This window comes from Pinus tabuliformis, chromosome X (genome assembly GCF_031772625.1).
Source record: "Pinus tabuliformis cultivar Carrire ecotype Pingquan chromosome X, CPIR1, whole genome shotgun sequence".
Classification (NCBI taxonomy): domain Eukaryota; kingdom Viridiplantae; phylum Streptophyta; class Pinopsida; order Pinales; family Pinaceae; genus Pinus; species Pinus tabuliformis.
The window spans coordinates 651,846,471-651,868,964 of NC_142308.1; positions in this window are offsets into that span (position 1 = coordinate 651,846,471).

Genomic DNA, 22,494 nt, shown 5'->3' on the forward strand with positions numbered 1-22,494 from the left:
TGCATCTGTTGTGCATATAGCACTGTCACCTCCAAGTTTGTACAAACCCCAGGTTGATAAAGTAAAGTTGGTCGCCCTAGGAGTTGCAACATCCTTGCTGGAATATTGGGGCTTATCAAGGTGCATGGGTTGAACCTCAAGTTTACCATATTGATTTGGATCCATACGTGTATTTAGTGTATTATTCTAGTACTCTGCCTAAGAGAATCATCTGATACAATTAGTTTAGGTAACATCTAAATAGAAACCTTGCAGTGTCGTGTTTAATGCACGAAAAGTTATCGTGTGTCTCAAATTTTTGATTGAGAATCTAATGTTTTGTACAGGCCCCACATATATATCTATTGATAGGGAATCCCTCATGGAAAGATGCAATTCTGAGGGGTCTATTGTGCACGCTACATGTATATTTTTGGTTGCTAGTTAACATGTTCAAGTCTATGGTAAAAATTTAATATTTAACATGTGAATAATTTTTTATTTGACATGTATTTAATGTAAAAAAATATTGTCATCCACAGGTTCATCGATTGAGCCTCAGGTTGGCCATTTTGATTCAGAGCCATGCCTCCAAGGGCATTCAGATGAAATATGTACAGAAATCTTGTTCAAGACATGTTTAATATTAAAAGTTATCATGTCTCGCATACGTGTGAACGATTGACAATTTGATGTTTTGTACATGGTGTAATAGCTCGGATTGTGTTTCCTCATAAGGAGACAATCATGCTTCGACAAGTAGCTTGGAGAATGATATGGTTTTTCCATCAGGTAATTTTAAATGTAGAGATTTTTTTAAAATATGAATTTTCCAAGTACAATTTATTTACATTTAAATAATGTGTGAACATTTAACATGTTAGAAGTTTTGATTGTCCTCCTCCTATAGGACCTCATCACGGGGGGAGAGGTCATAGGGTGCAATAGTATGCCCACAATCCAAGCTATGACCCTCTTTACACCCATCTTAGAGATATTCCTAAGGAGATTCCTTGGGAATAAAACACCTCCTTGCTTATTGTTGATGGAATTAGGGAGCATTCCATAAGATTGCACAATGAGCAAGAAAGTAGAAATCTCTCTAGCCCTACTCAAGATTGTCTCCAAATAGTTTTACAGAGATTGGAGAGTCTCATAGAGATGCATCACGGGGTTGGATCATCAACCAAATCTTTTCTTACATGATACATAGGAGCAGATCAACAGTTATTGGTAGACACTCTTATAATGAAGTGAAAAGTAGGGTCACTAAAGAAATGGCCTTGCCATTACTTGTCTTGCAACCTAAAGACAAAAAATGTAAGAAGGTTGCAAGATAAAATGATCCTAATATTGCACCATTCATTTATGAGAATTTCTAGTATGTTAAGAGAAGTTCCACAACAATGATAGGTGTCACAATATTTTGCAACGATGTTGTATGCCGAGTTTCAAGGCCACTTGACCCCAATTATATAGATACGGGATGCAAATTCTATGGAGTTGGAAAAGGTTGTACATATGAATGTGTTAAAGAGTGAAACTAGGGGCTAATTCCCCTTCCTAGAAGCATGTTATAAATAAAATAATAAAAATAACTATAAATAATAAAAATAAAAAAAATAATGAATAATTAACTAATAATTAATCTTGAAGAGTCATGCCTCCAAGAACATGACCATTCGTGAATGCATACCTCCCTAGGTATGTAATTGGGATCCTCAATTGTAAATAAATCATCTCATATCTTCTTATATGTATTGTATATGTTCTATTCGCAATTATTGTCAGTGATGATAAGACATTGAAGTAATTGTTGCAAACATAGAACATACGACAAAAATTAACAAAAGAACTTGATGCTATGTGAGATCTTTGATTTAGGGCTCCAACACCTAGTTTAGCACCTCGACTACCTAAAGTGGTTACACTTCTAAATGAACTTATTGTTACATCCAATAAAAAAACTTAGGTAAGGGACTAGATTAGGGATTTTATTCAAACTTCTTTGGGAGGGGTGACAGTTAGCTTAGGGAAGAGGAAGCATTAAGAGAGTGAGGAGCAGATTCCACCATTTTTCAGTGTTTTAGATGACTTGTTGAGAGATATGGATCGATCGAATCTCAAGCGATATGCATCATATTGTAGAGATCATTGTGAGCAATTCATGGCTCATGACATTTAGAGCATTGGTGAGGTATGTTCTAGCAATCTATGATTAATGAACTAAAAAATTACATTTTCAATATTAGATATAATGCATGTTACATAAATTTATTATGTTGAACTGTATATACATTTTGTCTCCAAATATCACGTACATATATTTTTATTTGAACTTAATTGGTTTTCATCATTTTTAAATGATGAATACTTCAACTCCATGGTACAATTGTTGCATCATGAACATGTTGATGTACGAGAAACATAGGTATTACTATGTATATATATTTTTTGCTTGAAATTGTGAATGACTTTAAGTCACATAAATTTTATGGTGTGACTCTTACATTTTATGTTCAATTTTCAAGTTAGCGGGACAAACCAAGGAATGATTGAGGAGATCATACCTACTCCTTTTCAATCAGTGACACAAGTATCGATAAATATTTTTAATAATATTTTATTATGTTTAGTATATTTCTAAATTCCTAAAGCTATATATTTACTTTGATTTTCACTTTTTAGTTTACAAGAAATGATGAGATGATGGAAACTAAGGTCCAAGGAGATGATACATTTGATTTTATTTGTTTCATGTGTTTCCAAGTCTACCTTATATTTAATGTTTATTGCTAAAAAAAATTGTTTTTAATGTGAACAAATCTTGTCTTGCACAGGTGCACATACACAAAGGCAAGGCATTTATGAGGTAGGTGAACTAACACAATTTCCAATAGGGGCACAGATATCCATAATTTTTTTGAAGAATATTTTATTTGTTTAGTATATATTTATTTTCCAACACTTATAAACTTTTATTTTCAATTTCCAAGGAACATAAAATGATGAGATGAGGGAAACTTAGGGCAAAGGATATATCGACATGATTGGGTACTTTTCGCGATTTTGAGTGTTTTTTTTGTTCATAATTTCTAGAAATATGTGTCTGTAAACTAATGTAGCTCATCTTTCTTGTTTTGATTGAAGCTTTCAAGTTTTAAACTACCTATGTTTAGAGTTATTTTTTTCTTAGTAAAAAATATGAATACCATAGTTTGAAGTTTAATATGAAAAAGCACAAAAATGTAACTCAGGTCTTCCTAATATTGGCCTTGCTCTGATTGTGATCTTTATCAAGCAAGCATGATTAGTACATGAACCAAGTCACTGCTGTCAATTCTCCCATCTGTCCCCTACATATATAAGAACAACTATTGCATTGACATATTTTTGGAATTGTACTTTAGAAATAGAACAAAAGAGAGCGAAGATGGAAGCCTCACATATACTTGTTTGTACCATCACTTCCCCCTTCTACAAGAAGTTCAAAGAGGATTAGAGGGGCTTCCCTATCAATTCAACAATGAATAGCAATGTAGGGAGAAAATCCTTACATAGATTTGAGCTCCATCTTATTTACAATAGAATATCATTTAATATATAATTTGTCAATCAAAGACTGGTACAGCTATCCATGGAAGTCCTCAAAGGGTTCTATCATGTGGAAGGATTTGATTGAATTAGTTCCTATTATGTGTTGTTTTTGCATACTTTCAATCTCCTCTACTTGAGCATTTCCACCACCATGATTCACATAAGGAGAATATAATTTTGTTTGGTCATTTTCCTTCCTGATTAGCCTATTTACATTTTGATATATTTCCCTCCCCTGGCTCTTTTCCTTCTAGATGACAATAAAAAATATGGGTGTGCCCATATTTCTTAGCATACCTTAATGATGTTTAACCATAATCATTTGGTACATATATGTTTCCCCCTTTTCTCATAATTTCACCTGCCTCTCATGCTTTGTGAGATTGAAGTTGATTATCAATCCTTGTAATACCAAGGCATGAAAGGACGAAGGACACAAGTTATTATATCATATTTTTCATCCCTATTTCAAGTTCTTATTGAAAAACAAAATCATGTAATCCCTTTCAATGAAATAATATTACTTACCACCATCAATTAAAGCTAAGGTGTGGTTATGGTTACCATAAGCAATACATTGTTGAAGATATGACGAGAGCATGTTTTCATTTGGCTAAATATCAATTCAATGAAACATTTCACATTACATTCCATAAGAGGCTTGAGTGAACACAGTGTTATCCTTGTCTTGATTATAAAATCAGGGGTTGTACAAGGCCCATTCCAATTCAAAGGAATGCAATTGAGGTCATTAACCTTATATCAATGGTAAATAACACCATAAGTCATTCAAGGTTTTCTGATAAGATTTTAGCTCATTGAATTCTGAATACAATCCATCCTATTCCTTCACTTTCACCATGTGTTTCCATTCCTTGTTTACTCCAACCTGTTCCAACGAACCTATGGCAATTATGTGTAGTACACACATTCATCTCTCTCTCTCTCTCGATCGATCGATATATATATATATATATATATATATATATATATATATATATATATATATATGATAGTGCACTCATTCACTCAAAGGATATCAAACCACTCTTGATCATAGCCTACCACCAATAATATAAGGCCTATTATAAGTACTTAACTTAAGTTTGAGACTTGGTAATGCTATATCAATAAGCTTGACCAATAGGAATCTTATTCCAAATTGACCCAAAAAAGGAGATTTGGAGATGCGAATTCTTCAAATCATAAATGTCATATTAGTCCAACTCAATATATGGTTGATCATGCTTCCTTTTCATGTAATATGGGAATTTAAGAGGTTATTTACCCTATGAAGCCAAGAGGCTATCCCTAAAACCTTTATTTCTTGATTCTTTTCAAACCAACCATAAGGTAGGTCATTGCTAGTCAACTAAAATCAAGCTTAATTGAATTTTGAGGTTAAGGAAGCATACTTGAATCTTTTGGTGAGCTTATATGGTAAGGCATTACTTCCATGAACCTTGAAGTTTTATGTGAGTAGTAATATTAAGGAAAACTCCCCTTTAGCAAGGAGATAACCGTGAATAAGGAAGGCCCTCAAATCTTCATTCTCATTCTTTATCACTTATTTGTATACATACCACATACCTTAGCTTCATTAAGAAGAATGGATCTTACGATTCAAGTTTGTAAGAGATGAAATCCTAGTATGATTAATAAGCAGTATGTAATACTAGTACCATTTACAAGATCAATGTCAACATTACAATTTTCTATAGATAAATGTTGTTGAGTCACACATTGATATTTTCTTGAATTATATTATGTCACCCATGTAACTCCATTAGGCACTAACAAGCATCTGTTGTTATTAACTTCCAAAATTTTACATCATCAAGAATATTACATGTGTGAACCTTCAGTTTTTCCATACCTTATCACCATTTAAAATAGTTACATCTGTGTTCTTCTTTGCCATGTTGGTTGTGTGCATAGTGGATTTTTTCAGTTGAAGCGCACAAGTATATGTTCTTAGATTTAATCCTGTCCTTTTGTTATCATTAGGTACTAAAGCACTCTTGTCATTTTTTCCCAATATCACAATAATAGAAATTCTTTCACATGAGTAAGTACACACATTCATCTTTCTATCTACCATTTGAAACATATCATTTCAATATCGTTATGGTCTCCTCGTAATATTTTAATTTTTCCATAATAGATTTCAACATGTCCTTTGCTACCCTCAACTAGTATGTAATATCACTAGTCTTAGATGTAATCATCATTTATGTGTTATGTTGAAATACATTCAGAGTGATATTCAAATTCTAGCACATTTATGCCATCTATATTTCAAAAGATCCAATATTCTAGCTATGCTTGAAAGAGAGATTGTCATTTTCTCAAAAACCTTCTTCAAGTTTGCAAGTGAGATCCTTATTCTAGACGTGCCTTAGAAATGTTTTCCATCCTCCAATAAACAATGGAATAATGCATGAAAACCTTGAAATGTGTTGAAGATTGGAGTGTTCCATCAGAATTTCTCAATCAACCTCGAACTAACCCCTTCAAGTGTGAAAAGATGCAAAATGAAGTAGGGTGCCCAAGCTTGAATTAACATTAATATGTATAAAATATATTAAATCGACCATTGAATGGTTAAATAAATCTCAACATGTATGAACAAACGTTAATGCGTTTGTAGAAGTACCTACACAAGGTACAAAAATCAACAATTTGTCAGGTTCCTATCTATCAAAATTCACCCAAGACTTACATTGGGTTTTTCCCACTTCTCCCATATAAGCTTGGGCCTTTATTAAGTTACCATGGGGGATAAAGCCTCGCAAGGTGTGAATCCATGTCTTTATTGCAGAGAGGCATTCTACAGCCCAATATAGGGTAGAAGTGTAGGTGTAATGTAAGTAAGTAAAAAAAATTAAATTTCATCTCAATTAAAAATAAAAAACAAAAAGTTAAAATAATATTAACCCTAGATGAGTGTAAACATTTAAATGTTGGCTCAATTAATAATAAAAAAGTTAGAGTAATAAAAATAACGATTTGATTTTGTTATTAACTTGTGAATAGGCTTTGTTACCAAGTTTGGGGTAGATGTGTAGCTTAATGTAAGTATGTAAATAATTTTAAATAGCTGCTCAATTTAAAAATAATAAAAAAGTTTAAAACAAATAGGGGATGAGTGTAAACATTTAAATTTTGGCTTAGTTAATAATAAAAAATTAAAAGTAATAAACAAAAAGTTAAAAGTAATAAATAAAAAGTTTAAAATTTAATAAATATCAACCCACCTTGGGTGTAAACATTTAAATGTTGGCTCAATTAATAATAATAAAATGTTGAGTAATAAAAAAAATATCAATTTTTTATATTTTGATTTTGTTATTAACTCATGAATAGGTTTAGTTATAATACCATGGCTTATCAATACTACATGCCCAAAAACCATAACTTACTTCACAATCAAATTTTTTTATAGCAATATGACAAGATTCTTCATCATGGATATTCATGGCATGTTAGCATGGATATTATTAACTTGTAAATAATTTTTTATAAATTCTTTTGAATTAATCACATCATGAGTTTTTGGTCGACCTTTAGAACCATCTAATGTGGTTCATCATCAGGACAAAGGTGAAAAAATCAATTAGAATGTTTAAATAGCAAGGATGCATCTGTTACAGAGTTAGCCGTTAGGAAATAGCTGTTATGAATTAGCCATTAGGAAATAGTTGTTACAATACCATGCTTTATTAATACCACACGCTCAAAAATCGTAACTTATTTCAAATTCAAAATATTTTATAACAATATGACAAGATTATTAACCATGGATATTCACTCCCCACTTTACTAGGGATATTATTAACTTGTAAATAGACTTTGTTACAATACCATGGGCCAATAGCATGGCTTATGAATACCACATGCTCAAAAACATAACTTATTTCATAAATTCACAATCAAAATATTTTATGACAATATAACAAGATTCTTAACCATGGATATTAACCCCCACTTTGTCATTGATATTATGAACTTGTGAATAGGCTTTGTTACAATACCACGGTCCAATACCATGGCTTATCAATACCACATGCTAAAACTTCATAACTTATTTCACAATCAAAATATTGTATAACAATATGACAAAAATTTTAACCATGAACATTCTCCCCCACTTTACCATGGATATTATTAACTTGTAAATAGGTTTTGTTATAATACCATGAGCTAATACCATGCCTTATCAATAACACATGCCCAAAAACATAGCTTATTACATGATCAAAACATTTTATAAAGATTTGATTTCAAATTAATTATATAACATTTTTTAATTAAACCTAAGAGGTAAAAGGTTATAATTACTTTTGAGATATATCTAAACCCTCTATCCTCACTACTACTAAAAATATTCCCATAGAAATTAAATCAATGTATTAAATCAAGGTTTTAATAAAATTAAAAATTAGAATACTTTTACATATAAACATGTGAAATTTATATAATATAAATATTAGTATTAAGAACCAGCATAGATCCATCTTAACTAAGCAAAGTGACTGACACTAATAGAGGAAATATAGTGCATGATTTCTTTATGTTTTTCATTATTGTATTTTATTTGAGGTGATCCAATTGAGTTTTTTAATTTAAATTATTTCTTAAACACTACAATGGTATCTAATATAAGAGAGAGAGGGGGTGGAGGCTGGGAGAGGGGGATAGTGAGAGAGATGGAGGGAAGATAGAGAGAGAGAGAGAAGGAGAGAGGGGGAGAGAGGAAACAACAAAGACATAGAGAGACAGAGGTGGAGAGAGAGAGGGAATGACAAAGGCAATATGGAGAGAGAGTGAGAGAGAGAGGAGAGGAGGGAACAGAGAGAAGAGGATATGAGAGAGATAGGGAGAGAAGGGGAAGAGAGGGAGACGGAGGTGGAGGGGAGAGAGAGAACAAGAGAGGGAGCGAGATAGTGACATAGATGGAGGGGAAGAGAGAGAGAGAGTGGTGGGGTGAGAGATAGAGGGAGGTGAGAGATAAAGGGAGAGAGAGGAAGGAAGAGAGAGATGGAGTTGGATGGGGAGAGAGAGGGAGGGAAGAAGAAAGATATATAGAGAGAGAGAAAGGTGAAGAGAGAGAGGGAGTAACAAGGGAGAGATGGAGAGATAGTGAGGGAGACAGTAGAGCTTAAGGGAAGAGAGAAAGAGAGAGGGGGGGGGTATGGAAGAGCGAGGGAGAGAGAGATAGATATGGAGATAGAGTGTGTATTTTTTGCGGATGATATAGAGAGAGGAAATAATAAAGAGATACATAAATACCAATATAGGTATTATTTAGTATTCTATAACCATCCTAGATCCATCTTAACCCCAGATCTATCAAGCGCTGAGAAGGATCAAATCTCTCGAGGTGCAAACCTTTCCTCAAGTTTTTCACTCAAAAAAGAGGTTTTCACCTCGAGACATTTGATCCCTCTGGCGCTTGATAGATCCGAGGTTAAGATGGATCTAGGCTGGTTACAACAATAAATCCACCTTACTGCTAGACAATGATTCAATGGATAAATATTGGCATATGATGTTATCAAACCTATCATGCACGATTGTAAATCCTTTACACAACTTTGTTTGGGATGCTTTTAGAAGTGTCCACCAAAACAAAGAAAAGGGGAAGACATCTATAATACAAAGGTGGAATTTTTGAGGGAAAGTGTGTATATGTAATGTCTTTGGCCAAACCCTCCAAGGACATTTGCCTCACCAAAAATTGCAGGTTTACAACTTAATGTTATTTGTTAATATCATTTCCACAGAAGTTGTAGAAATAATTTTGTATGGGATATATGTTCAAGTTAAAGCTTGTTGCTAGCCCCCAATATTAACAAGGATAAAAATTAAAACATTTAGCTATAAAATTTATTATATTTCATATTAAAAGCTTCTATTTTCATTTTTTCCAAAGGAAAACCTTGCACGGAAACTCCTAGGCACTTCCCTGCATTTGAGGATGGTAGGTGGTGCAAACTTGTTGGTGTTGATTATAATCCCTGACCCAGTAGGGACATTGAATGAGGCATGAAACATAGGATGCCATCTTGGGGTATTTATCCCAAAACCTTCATGAATCTTAAAGCACTCAACTATTGTAGCTAGTTCAATGGGTTATTAAAAGTTCTATTGTATTTTGTTAGATATAGTTTGATATAAATAATATTTAGAGAAGAGAAATTGATGACATGCTTACCATGTGCATAGTATTTTCTTAGTAAATGTTTTACAATTGAAACATTTATAGGATGGTTGTACTTTTCCTTAAATCATTTGATCGATTCCCCTCCATTGTGGTCCAAGTATAATAGGCATGAAGAAGAAGTAGATTTTTGGTCTCTAATTCATGCCAGTGGTATGTATCCTTTCTAACAAGTCAATGAGATGATTCTTTGTACATATTTGTGGTTCGCTTTGTTAATATGTATGATCATGTTCATATGGGAATATACTTCATAGTTAGATGCATGTATGTTAATATTCTATTCTTTCTCATCTCTCTTCATGTTACTCAGAACTTTGACTTGGAGAATTACTCAATCCATTGAGTTTCCCAAATTGTACTATACATATGTTTGGTCTCACGACATGATCATGTTTGATCAAAATATATTTAATAATGTTCATGAATTTAGTTCCTTTGAAGAAGCACTTGGGCTTTGGGTATGGTGGAAACTATTTGTGATAATAGCTTAGTGGTGTTGGAACTTATAGTAGAGAAACCACAAATTCATTCTCTTATCTAACCTTTCTTGGCTTCATTGTTGTAATTTTTTACAATATCAAATATTTGAAACAACTTTTACAATAAAGTTATAAATTTGTGTCCCTCTTAGAGTTATGAGTCCACTTCTTTTGATCAGATAGTTTCCTTAAACACCACTACATAAGCTACAATGCTATAGTTAGTTGTCATCTTCTAGAGAAACAAGGGCCTCAATTAAGCATGGATCTCAACTAACCATAGAATCCCTTGGATATTTTTCATTCAACTTTAATATGCTTTAGTCTTATGGTTAAGTGAACTAAATACGAACAAATTTCTTGGCTACTTTATGGTTCTAATTAATTGTGTTTGAATAGCTGGAAAAGGAAAGTCAATGATTCAAATATAATAGGTCATTATTTGTGCATACATGTTCTTTTGTATCTCCATGAGGTATAGGAGGGGATTTACCAAGGGATTTCTATTGGGAATATTCATCCTTCAGTAATATCAATTTCCTCTTAAAACATCTCTTGGAGATTTAACTCATGCATTCTTGTTTTTTCTTTTCTTCTTATGAGAACACCTACAATTGCATTGAAAGAAGATAGATGTTACCTATTAGGGGATGTCCATGTATTTGTCTCTCCATGTAGTGTTAATAACATAAAATGAATAAAAGGGTTGATGTCTCATTTTTTTAATCACAGTGATGTAAACAAATATCTTACTTACCATATTTGAACAACTGTAAATAAACTAGCATAGATCCATTTTAACCTTGGATCTATTACAAGTGAAAGGATAAAATGTTGGAATTATGATACATGTGTTGTCCTTGATGGTAAATTAATTATAACAGAATTCATAGGTAAATTCCGAAGTGACAAAATGAATACAAATAGAATACCATAATGAATACAGATGTGATAGAATGCATGACAATTCAGAGGAATTAGTTCAGAAGAATGATAAAGTTGGAAGTTCAAGAACTATACGCGGGTTCTGTTAAGCCAAGTCATGTATGCACATGAGTTCAGTGAAGGAAAGTAGCGTATGGTTTTTGTACCATGGTATTCTAAATACCAAGGGTCCTTACCATGGTATTGGCCCATAGTAATGAGCGTGACAACGAATATTGATCCTCTCAAAGATTACAACTCACACTAATGTTGTTTTGACCCGTGGTATTGGATGAGGGATAATATATATAAAGAAGTGAAGATCAAAGGGCTAAGTGTGCAAGAGAAATATTTTTTGATAAATACTTCAATATGAAGTATATTCGCATTACAAGGGCCATAATTATCATGTTGATCTGAAATAATTATGAACCGATGGATACAATGATGGATTAGGATCATGAGACCTAAAATGACTATTTATTGTATGATCTATTCAAGGATTGAATGGATCTAAGTATGTACACGTGTTTTTATCTTTTCTTATTATAATCTGGGTCTTTTTGAAGTTCTAAAGAGTTTCACAATTATAGGTCAAAATTTGCAGATCTATACGCAGTTGGTTTTGGGAAAAGTGCGTATACACGTGAGTTCACTTATGCAAAGTCGTGTATATAAAGTAAGGAGTTTTATGTTCATAAGTGACTGATCAACCTGATCAGTACTATTGTTTCTTTGATATCTGTCAATGATGTTCTCATGTTGATCTGAGTTAAGTAATGATGTATGAAGTAGATCTGATTGAATGATGAAGTTGAATTTGGGTATTAATTGATTGTTGAATGTTAATATTAATAGTTGATTGTGATTGAAGATTAGAGACATTCATGTGATTGGTTCATAGTGTTGCAATAGATCTGAGTGTGATTCAGTGTTCCTTTCAGAAATTGTAGTGGTCAAATTTTCAGTTTTCAGTATATCAACATCTATATGCGGGTTTCTCTCCAGAAAAGAGTGTATGCATGTAGGTTTCTTTAAGTGAAGTAGCATATACATTCTAAAAAATAAATTATTAGGGCTGCAGTTGATTTTGTGTGTTAATGAAGCATTCTGAGTTCAGTTCTGTGTACTGGTTACAGTGATCTGACTGTTCCAGTTGATTGGTTAAGTTTTGATTATGTATCAGTTGTTTGGGTTTCAGTGATTGGTTGTGTCAGAGATTAATGATTGATTTTTATCATAAGTGTTGATATTTGATCCAGTCTGAAAATTTGATGAAACGTGGTCCATGGATGTTGCTGAGGATTGGATCCTTCAATGAGGATGTTGAAGCTTCCTACCAGTAGTAGTTGTTGATCAAATCAGCGAGTTGGAGCTCCCTTCCAGTAGGAATTGGAAAACAAGTGAAGGTTGTAGCATTCAGTAGGTGGGTGACTGTGTACTGGAGTCTACACCAGTACAAGAATGTAAGCAGTGTTTGATATTAATAAGTTTCAAAGACTCAGACGACAACAATGGTGGTTTTCTCCCACATTGGGTTTCCACCTTAAATCTTGGTGTTCATGTGTGCTTTATGTGTGATACTTTATTCTGTTCTTACTGCACCTGTTTACTGCTTATCAAATGCCTGATAAATCTCTTACATTCTGGTTCAAAGTTTAACAGATAAAGAATTATATTTTTTTACAAATTTTACTTGGCATATGCTAGTTTCTGTTACAACAGTTGCATATATATGCTAGTTGGGTTCAGTAAAGTCACTTATACATTTCAGAAAAGAAAAATTACTATTAGTTTTTAATATACTGATTCCCCCCCCGTCTTAGTATTTTTTCCAACAATTGGTATCAGAGCAGGTCGTTCAAAAGAATCTTGATCGCTTGAAGGAACATCCCACAAGATGAGCATTCAAGAAGGATCAACATCTATCAAACCACCACTTTTCAACAGAAATAATCTTATATATTGGAAAACAAGAACCAGAGCCAATCTTCAGTCTTTTGAAGCAGATCTTTGGGCAATTGTGGAAGGAGCTTACTAATATCTACTGGTAGTTCCCACAGATACAGCAGAAAAAAGACATATGAAACCAATGCCAAAGACATCAATGCTTTATTTGGAAGTCTGACAGAATAAGAATTTTTCAAAGTTATGCAACTAAACATAGAAAAAGAAATATGGGACAAAATCATTCTAAGTTATGCAGCGAAACATAGCAAAAGAAATATGGGACAAAATCATTCAAAGTTATGAAGGTGATACCAAGGTAAAAAGTGCTAAACTCAAAACTCTCAAAATTCAATATGAAACTCTCAGAATGCATAATGATGAAAGTATTGCAAGTTTCTTTCTTCATATAGATGAGATTATAAATCACATGAAAAATCTGGGTGAAGAAATAAAGGACACTACTTTACCAGAGAAAATTTTAAGATCTCTAACTCCTAAATTCAAGTCAAAAGTGTTTGCCATTGAAGAGAACCAGGATTTGCAGACTCTTACTATTGTTCAATTTCATGGGATCCTGGCTGCTTTTGAAATGAGGAAAGGAGGCCCCTCATAAGTCAGAGAAGCCGCATTTAAAGCATTTGCAAAGGGAAAATAAAAGGAGGAACACAAGGAATCAGGATACATATCAGAAGAAGATGAGCTAAATTTTGTTAAGAAACTTCAACTGGGCACCAGAAGGTTCAGAGGTAAGCTTCACTTCAAATGTTTTTATTGTGGTAGAGTTGGTCATTATGCTACTCATGTCTTCATAAAGAAAACCATGACAAAGGGAAGGATTCTAGAAAAATTAATGGGAGACAATTTGATAGTAGAAAAAGTTATTATACTCATAAAGATAGTGATGGCTTGTAAAATAGTGAAGAAGATGAATCTGATCAATATCTCAAATTACTCATGGCTTTTGAGTATAATGTTAAATTTGTGGATGCATTAGAAGAAAAGGATTTCCTTGAAGAAATTACTCAACTCAAAATTTGCTTGGAAGAAAACAAAGTAGCCATATATACTTTGAAGCATCAACTCATAGAAATGGAAAAGAATAATGAGAAGTTAGAATGTGAAGTAGTAAGTCTAAGAAAGGAACTTGAGAAAATAAAAACCTTGAATCTTATATTTTCTAAGGGATTTGAAACCTTAGATGAAATTATCAAGGTTCAATGCTCACCTCTTATGAAGATAGGTCTTGGATACACTGGAGAAACATCTCAACTATAAAACCCTTCAGCCACCACTGGAAGCTATCTAAATGCAGAAAAAACCAGTCAGAAAAGCTTTTGTAATACAACAAAAATCATCCAACAAAGCTTTAGTAGTGCAACAAAACCCATCCAGCAAAACTACAGTTCTCAGCAAAAGAATAAAATCATTACACAAGTAAATCATGTTCACCCTAATTCAAGGATGAACAACAACAGAAGCTATAGTCAAAAGGTAAACAATAGCAAAATATTCTATGGTCACATAAATTCCTTCTTTAATGGACAATGTTTATCATGTCATAAGGTTGTTCAATGTGTTTCATACAAAAATGTCATGACCAGAGAAGCAAGAAAACAAAGGAATGAGACAGGAGTCAAGAAGAACTCCTATAATATCTTCTCACCTCGTATATATGAAATCGAATACTCAATTTGCAATAACTTTGGTCACGAATAATTTGAATGCAAAATCAAAGTACAGCCAACATCTCAAAAGGAACAACTATCAACAAATTCCAAGGTATGGAAAAGGAAGGAGGTACAGTCTGAAAACTGTGGCATAACATTGTTTGCAGAAGGACAAGAAAATCAATGGTACATTGATAGTGATGCTCAAAACCCATGACAGGTGATAAAGATAAACTTATTTCATACAATGCTTTAGAGAAAGAAAAGAATGTCACTTTTGGAAATGACTCACATGTTGTCATTAAGGGTAAAGGTTCTTTTTTTCTAAAACGAAAAGTTAAATTTGGTGATGTTATGTATGCTGATGGATTAAAGCATAACTTGTTGAGTGTTAGCCAAATGTGTGATCAAGGAAACGAAGTGGTATTCCAATCACAATAATGTGTGGTTCGTGAACTTGACATGGGAAAGACCATAATAAAAGGAACAAGAACCACAAGCAATCTGTATATATCGAAAGGTGGCCAAGAACAATGTTACCTAGGCAAGGCAAAATAAAACTAGTTATGGCACAGAAGGTTGGGACATCTAAGCTTTTCTCAAATAATAAAATCAAGCAGACTCAAAGCTTTTCATGATATACCCTACATCACCATATTAGAAAGTACCATCCGTAAGTCATGCCAATTCGGTAAGAAAACCAGAGTTCAATTCAATGCCAAATAAGGATCGGCAAGTAAGCCTCAGAAAAATTCACCTCATGGAGAAAAATACTATACATTATTCATTGATGACTTTTCTAGAATGTGTTGGATTGGTCTTTTGAAACAAAAATATGAAGCATTTGATAAATCCAGATTCTTCAAGGCATTAGTTGAAAATGAAGTAGATCTAAAAATCAAATGTCTCAGATCTGATCTAGGAGGAGAGTGCATATCAGATGAATTCTTTGACTTTTGTGAACAACACGACATAAAAAGATAATTTTTTGTAGCCAAAACTTCTCAACAAAATGGTGTGGCAGAAATAATGAATAGAACTATTCAAAAATGGCTCATGTTATGCTTGATGAGTCTAGAACTCTTGACACCTTCTGGGGTGAATCTGCACATACTGTAGTAAATATTCTCAACAAGGCTCATGTTCATGTGAATAGTGATAAAACTCCATCTGAAATTTGGTATGGTAAGCCTCCCACTGTAAAGAATTTTAGATTCTTTGGAAGAAAATGTTTCATCGAAAATAATAATGAAAAACTTGGTAAGTTTGAAGCTAGAGAAGATGAAGGAATACTTCTTGGTTACTCATCTAGAATTAAAGGATACAAATGTTACAATAAGATACTTCAGAAAATTGTTGAATTCATTGATGTTGTGATTGATGAAACATGCACAGGGCCCAAACAGGTAAGATCAACAAAAGAGGATGATGATGATGAATTCTTTCCCACATCAAGTCACAATGATATAGAAGAAGAAACTAATGAAGAAACAGAAGAAGACACATCAGACAAAGAAAAGGCTCCATCCAGGTATGTTCAAAAGAATCATCCAGAAACTCAAATTCTAGGAGAAAAGGAATTTGGGGTACAAACAAGAAGAACTCTTCTAGGATATTCTAGTTATCTACATTTATTATCCACAATTGAACCACAAATTTTGAATCAAGATAGTAAATATGAATGTTGGGTTAAGGCCATGAATGAAGAATTTGATCAAATTGAAAAGAATGATACTTGGGAATTGGTTCTAAGGCCTCATGATAAAAATGTTATAGGGGAAAAATGGATATTCATAAATAATTTGAATGAAAATGGAGAAATAATTAGTAACAAAGCTATACTTGTCTATAAAGGTTTTTCTCAACAAGAAGGTATAGACTTTGAAGAAACATTTGCACCAGTAGCCAGACATGAAGCCATAAGAATGTTTCTTGCATTTTCAAGTTTTTGAAATTTCAAAGTTTATCAAATGGATGTAAAATTTGCCTTCCTTAATGGAGATCTAGAAGAAGAAGTATATATTGAACAACCAGAAGGATTCATTTTTGGGACTGCATTTTCAAGTTTTTGAAATTTCAAAGTTCAGCAAATGGATGTAAAATCTGCCTTCGTTAATGGAGATCTAGAAGAAGAAGTATATATTGAACAACCAGAAGGATTCATTTTTAGGAATGATGAAAACCATGTATGAAAACTCAAAAAGGCTTTATATGGGCTAAAACAAGCTCCAAGAGCATGGTATTATCATCTTGACAAATATCTTCAACAATAAGGTTTCACAAAAGGATCCGCAGACAACAACTTGTACACAAAAATTGAGGGTGATAAACTGCTAATTATTGTGGTTTATTTTGATGATATCATTTTTGGCCGTAATGAAGAATCTATGAGTCAAAACTTTGCTTCAATTATACAGCAAGAATTTGAAATGTCTTTACTTGTAACCAACCTATTTTCTTGGTCTACAAGTACAACAAGCAAAAGATGGCATCTTTCTCTCACAAAAAAAAATATCTCAAGCAAATTTTGAAGAAGTATGGGATGGAAGAATGCAAACTTGTATGTACTCCCATGATGACAGGATGTAGCCTCACTTATAATGATAATTATCCTGCAATAAACCAACCATAGTACATATCTATGATTGGCAGTCTACTTTATCTAACACATACCAGATCAGTCTTCATGCATGCAATTGGTATTGTTGGACGTTTCCAAGCCAATCCAAAGGAATCACATCTTCAGGCAGTAAAGATAATATTCAAATATCTCCAAGGAACCCAAGATTTTGGTATATGGTATCCTAAAGATGTCGATCTTATCCTTCATGCATACAAAGATGCATATTGCGCTGGAAATGTTGATCACTGAAAAAGAACTAGTGGAGGTGCATTTTACATGGGGCCATGATTGGTATCTTGGTTCAACAAGAAACAAAGTTTCATTGCCTTATCTACAATAGAAGCAGAATATGTAGCTGATGCATCTTGTTGCACACAACTTATCTAGATGATGCAAACATTACAGGATATACAAATCAAATGTTCTCCACCCATTTCCATCATATGTGATAATACAAGTGCTATTAGTATTTCGAAAAATCCTGTTATGCACTCCAAGAGCAAGCATATTCCTATTAAGTATTTCTTTCTATGAGAACAAGTCTTGAGAAAAAGGTTAAATTGGAGTATGTACCCTCCAAAGAACAAGTTTTTGATATATTTACTAAACCCCTTCCTAGAGAAGCATTTGAATATCTCAGACAGAAATTGGGGGTTGTCTCTATCTCACTTTGCTGTTAAATCAGCTTGCTAAGTCTATAGGTGAAAATTAAGAAGCTTTCTAGCTATACGTAAGTTTCATGAAGTATAGTCGCATATATATGTGTGTTTCTTTATAGGAATTCAACTATGTTTTTCTCTGATAGAAAAGCAGTGGGACAGACTCAATATCAACCTCTGACATGCTTTTGGCAGCTATGATTTGATTTCTCTTGGTCTGATGATGAAGGGTACAGTTTGCCGATATGGTATTGAGTTATGTTTTTCTAATTAATATTTCTTTGAATGATGAATATGCTTTGATTAATGAGTTGTTGAATATGATCAGGTAGCACAGGTTCATGGGGAGTAGTAGTCTTGCAGCATGCAATGCATTATTAGCATTCCAATTGCTGAATTATGTTGGCATTAAGGTCTTTTGGTTTTTAAATGTCATGTATATCATTTGATGTAAAGTTCATGTAAAGACCTATGATGTAATAATTGTCATATTCAATCATGTATAGAATTTTGAGATCATGTCCAATATGTAATCCCACTTAGTTGGGTGGTTGTGTTTAAATGTAATCCCACTTGGTTGGGTGATTGATGTAAGCATGGATCCTTGGTGATAGGAAGGTCATAGTAATAGAGTCATATACTTCATTTTCCATCCATCAAAGAGTTCAACATGTGCTTAGGGGGAGCGTGATCATAGAATCCAGCATGTGCTCAGGGGGAGTAATTCAATAGTTTAGCATATTCAACAGTTCAGATATGGAAGTCTTCATTCAACATTGGTCAACCCTTTTCACTTGATGTCAAAGGGGGAGAGTAGCTTGGTGTTTGGAGAGTAGCTTGACGTCTGACTTGATTTTATTTATAGGTTGTGGTGACCAAACACCAAATGGTTTCCATCAAGTCCAAAGAGGGATATTTTTGGCATTATGATACATGTGTTGCCCTTGATGGAAACTCACTTGTAATAGAATTCACAAGTCAGTTCTAGGTGACAGAATGAATACAAACAAAATACCAGAATGAATGCAAATGTGACAGAATGCATGAAAATTGAGAGGAATCAGTTCAGAAGAATGGTAAAGTTGTAAGTTCAAGAACTATGCATGGGTTTTGTTAATCCAAGTCGTGTATGCACACGATTTCAATGAAGGAAAGTAGCGTATGGTTTTTGTACTATGGTATTATAAATACCAGGGGTCCTTACCATGGTATTGGCCCATAGTAATGAGCACAACAATGAATATTGATCCTGTCAAAGATTACCAATAACACTAATGCTGTTTTGACCCATGGTATTGGATAAGGGTTAATATATATAAATAAGTGAATATCAAAGGGCTAAGTGTGCAAGAGAAATCGTTTTTGATGAATATTTCAATATGAAGTATATTTGCATTGTAAGGGCCATAATTATCACCTTGATCTGAAATAATTATGCACTGATGGATACAATGGTGGATCAGGATCATGAGACCTGAAATGATTGTTCATTGTATGATATGTTCAAGGATTAAATGGATCTAAGTACTAACACATGTTTTTATCTTTTCTTATTATGATCCGGGTCTTTTTGAATTTATGAAGAGCTGCACAATTATAGGTCAAAATTTGCAGATCTATAAGCAGGTTGGTTTTGGGAAAAGCGTGTATACACACAGGTTCACTTTTGCAAAGTCACGTATATAAAGTAAGAAGTTTTATGTTCATAAATGACTAATCAACCTGATTAGTGTTGTTGTTTCTCTACTGTCTATGAATGATGTCCTCATGCTGATCTGCGTTAAGTAATAATGTCTGAAGTAGATACGATTGAATGACAAAATTGAATTTAGGTATTAATTGATTGATGAATGTTAAGAGTACTAGTTGATTGTGATTGAAGATTAGAGACAGTCCTATGATTGGTTCAGAGTGTTTCAGTAGATCTTAGTGTGCGTCAGTGTTCCTTTCAGAAAATGCAGTGGTCAAATTTTCATTTTTTAGTATATTAAGATCTATATGCGGGTTTCTCTCCAAAAAAGAGCACATGCATGTAGGTTGCCTTAAGTGAAGTATCATATACAATTTGAAAAATAAATGATCAGGGTGGCAGTTGATTCTGTGTGTTAATGTAGCATTATGAGTTCAGTTCTGTGTACTAGTTACAATGATCTGATTGTTCTAGTTGATTGGCTAAGTTTTGATTATGTATCAATTATTTGGGTTTCAGTGATTGGTTGTGTCAAATATTGATGATTGTTTTTTAGCATAAGTGTTGATATTGGATCCAGTATGAAAATTTGATGAAACATGGTCCATGGATGTTGCTGAGGGATAGAGCCTTCAGTGAGGAAGTCGAAGCTTCCTACCAGTAGTAGTTGGTGATCAAATTAGGGGGTTGGAGCTCCCTTCTAGTAGGAGCTAGAAAATGAGTGAAGGTTGTAGCCTTCATGATTCGGATTTAAATAGGAACGCAACAAAATACAGAGATAACCATATACACAAATATGCAGTGGAAATAATACCTCATTTCATTAATGTAAAATACTGAAATATGCTTACAAACAGAAATGGAAATAAACCAGCTAGGGCGATGGTAGCTTATCTCTGAGAAGAGATGTGACGGCTACATGCCTTTGAACTATGTTACAATGAGGCTCAAAGGCCTATTTATTGTTGAGAAACAATGGAAAACCATAAACATCCAAAAACCTAACCCTGTGGGCCCCGTTTGGGTAAATTGGTAGATCAACTTCCCGGGGTCGTAACTTTGGCATACGATCTTCATTTGATGTGCACAATATCTCGTTAGAAAGATCTATCTGAGAACTACAACTTTGGGAAGAGCAACATCGATCCATGGACCCATGTTGCTCCCCGTTTTCCCAAAAAACGTCGTTTAGGGCCTCAAAATGGCTCCAGAAGTTCAGGACCCAAAAAACTGCTAAAAATAGTAAACTGTGCTACAATTAAGGAAATTGAAAAGCTGAAAGAAACAATGGTGGGGGTCCAAGTGGACTTGGCATGTGGCCACCAATATCCACCTGGATCATTCCTCCCCCCTTAGGAAGAAATGGTCCCCATTGCGTTGAGTTCCTCCATGAGATGAGGAAACTTCTGCTGAACTTGGGTCTGTATGAACTACAGGGGTCGGTGGTCTGTGTAGATGACCATTTCCTTCCCCAAAATGTAATGCTTCCATTGTCGGCAGGCCTGCACAATGGAATACTTCTCTTTGTCATAAGTGGGATACTTTCCAGACTGTGTTTGAAAGTGTCTCACTATGATATGCCACTGGATGCCCATGTTGAGTAAGGACTACCCCAATAGCATAGTCAGAGGCATCTGTCTCAACCTCAAATGGTTGTTGCAAGTCTAGTAATGTGAGCACCGTTTCCATGCAGAGGTGATCTTTCAACTCTGTGAATGCCCTCTGTTGAGATTCAAACCAAAATAATTTTTGTTTCACTCCTCCCTTGGTGACTTGACACAAGGGCCAAGTGATATGAGAAAATCCCAACATGAACCTACGGTAGAAGTTGGAAAGACCTAGAAATCTGCGGAGCTCTGTCAGAGTGGTTGGAGATGGCCAATCTCGAATGACTTGGATCTTGGATGGATCCACATGCACCCCTTGTTCATCAATAATGTATCCCAGATACTAAACCTGGGTCATGCCAAAAGTGCATTTCTCCAAATTGGCACATAACTTGTGTTGCCGCAGTGTTTGGAGAACCTATCGGATGTGGTGGAGGTGCTCTTCCCAACTCTAGCTGAATATCGGGATGTCATCCAAGTATACCACTACAAATGAGTTGGTGAATGACCGCAAGATGTGGTGGAGGTGCTCTTAGCCTCATGAAGGTTGCAGGAGCATTTTTCAATCCGAAAGGCATCACCAACCATTCGAACAGGCCCTCCTTGGCTTTGAAGGCAGTCTTCCACACATCGGAGGGTTCAATTGGTACCTAGTGATATCCTGACTTCAAATCGATCTTGCTGAAATATTTTTCCCCCTTCAGTTGGTCCAAGAGGTCATCAATCCGTGGGATCAGGTACCTATTATGGACAGTGATCTTGTTCAGCACCTGATAGTCAATAGAGAGTCTCCAAGTCCCATCCTCCTTCTGTACCAACACGATCGGGCTCCCACAAGGCGATGAAATTGGATGGATGTGACCTTTCTGCAATAGCTCCTGAATCTACCTCTTGATTTCATCATTCTCCATAATAGAGCGTCGATAGATTGGTCCATTGGGCAGCGGCGCACCTAGGGTCAGATCGATGGAGTGCTAGACCTAACAGTGCAGAGGAACCCCTGCGGGGGAGATGAAGATGTCCTCGTACTCCTCCACGACCTTGTCCCTCTGTAGTTGTCGTGCGAAGGGGCCCTTTCTAGAGGTCGTGGCCA